The sequence below is a fragment of the Zingiber officinale genome, chromosome 4B (genome assembly GCF_018446385.1).
Source record: "Zingiber officinale cultivar Zhangliang chromosome 4B, Zo_v1.1, whole genome shotgun sequence".
In the NCBI taxonomy this organism is placed as follows: domain Eukaryota; kingdom Viridiplantae; phylum Streptophyta; class Magnoliopsida; order Zingiberales; family Zingiberaceae; genus Zingiber; species Zingiber officinale.
This window is the reverse complement of record NC_055993.1, coordinates 26,452,591-26,454,671: the sequence shown is the minus strand read 5'-3', so window position 1 is coordinate 26,454,671 and position 2,081 is coordinate 26,452,591.

Genomic DNA, 2,081 nt, shown 5'->3' with positions numbered 1-2,081 from the left:
GTATCAATATTACTCATACATGGATCAACATAATAGGTATGAGTCATTTTCAAATGATTTTAATGATAATTGGGTGGATAATTCATGTTTCAGGTATGAAAGTGCACAAGAATAATTTTTTGAGTCATATCCAGTCTACCAGAATTCATATGGGTTCCAAGAAGTTTCAACATATTTTATGCCAAATTCTTTTCAACAAAACAATCCTCAGATGGATGAGTCAACATGGAACTTAGGGAGATTATGCAACAAATGAGTGAGCATTAAGAGCAATAATTTTCAAGGATACAGAACATATAGATTCAGTTAGATCAAATTGTATCATCCATCAATCAACTGTAAGCACGAAATTCCAGTGGAGAGATGGAAAGTAGCGATTCTGTCAGGCCTGACCCTACTCCTATCACTTCACATGATTTTTCTAGTAAATTTTGTGATAATGATGTAATTATGCAAATTTCTGATCCTAATGATTTTGTTGTTGAAGATGTTGATAGTGATTCAGGTTCTGAACATGTTTTTGAAGATGATTTAAATGTAGGGGAATGCTTATTGGAAGCATTACCTCAAGAATCACTAAGAATTGAAGATGTAAGTGTAGGGACTTGTGCTATGGAGCCAAGCACCCAAGAATCACTACATAAAGTTGTACAGCCACCTGAACCATCACTTGAACCAGAGCTTGAGCATTTACATGATGAAGAGGAGGTAACAATCACCACTTGAGGTACCTTTCAACTTGACAAAGTGAGTATTTCTTGTGATTTTTCAGAAAATTTAATAGAGGTACCAATTGTTGATTTTATTAGTTGTGATTCAATTCTTGACATATCTTCTATCAAAACTAATATTCTCCTATCTTCTTTTTACCCCACATGTGTGTGGGAGGTGTTTTCCTTTATTGATTGTGTAGGAGAATACAAGCTTCCGGAGTGGATGCTTGAACTGAACCGCCTCCGTCCTCCAGAAAAAATTTTCAAGGGCAAAATGAATAATAAAAAGGATTGGATTGGAATCACAAGTCCTCTACTACCGGGGTGGCTTCTTCTTTTAAATCTTCTTCAACCACCGGGAAAAAGGGGAGTTTGTTCCAACTTAATTTTCTTTTGGCATTTTAATTCATTCTTAATGTTTAGTCTTTTCTTTAATAAATTCTTTGAGTGTAAAGGTTGATTTTCTTATTGCATTTAGTTATGTTTACAGTTGGTAGTTTTCTTATTGCATTTAGTCTTTTCATACAGAAGCAAAGTTCAGAATCCTGGAATGAATTTTTGAAACGAATGGCACAAAGCAATAATAAAAGATTAAGTTGATTTCGACAGGATATAAATTGTGTCAAAACTGAAATCAAGAAGCAGTGAGCTTTGATAGACACTGGAATCTGATCATTAAAGCTAGAATTCGAAATTCAAGTAAGAATTAGAGTCAATTGATATTTAAACAGTGATGAAGAATATGGAAGCCATCCATTAAAAACAGATTGGTTTCATTCTGCTGCCATCTTTCTGTAAGATCTAAATCACAAATAAAATGTACTTCTAATTCAACAAGGAATGAGTTCTAACTACAACTGAAGAAACCAGTTGTAAAAGCAGAGAAAAAAAGTGAGCTGACAAGAGGTAGAAATTGAAAGCAAAGAAACTTCTGGTGACAGTGAGCATGTGCAACCACTGGAAACTGATTGTTATGGATCAACATTTCAAAATTCAAGTGGTAAGCACCCTTCAATTGATAGAATACTTTAATTTGGAACATTATATTGTAAGAAATGAAGATAATCTCAGCAACTGGAGATTCAAAACAGAAACAGAACCATAATTTGCTTTGAATACCAGATTCTGTGTAATTTTTGGAGATTTAGTTGTAGCAAGCTTAAGTTGCTTAAATTCAGAAATTTTTGGAGGATGATTTGATAGGGATCTTAAGAGGCCAGATGTAAAGAAATTAGAATTTTTGGAGACTAAATAATGACTAGTTGGTAAAATTCAGAAACTGTGCTGAAAATTCAGAAAATCTGATCCTTGCTGTGATAACATTGAATTAAAGGTATTTGTTCACTAAAAACCTGGAAGCTAGCTATT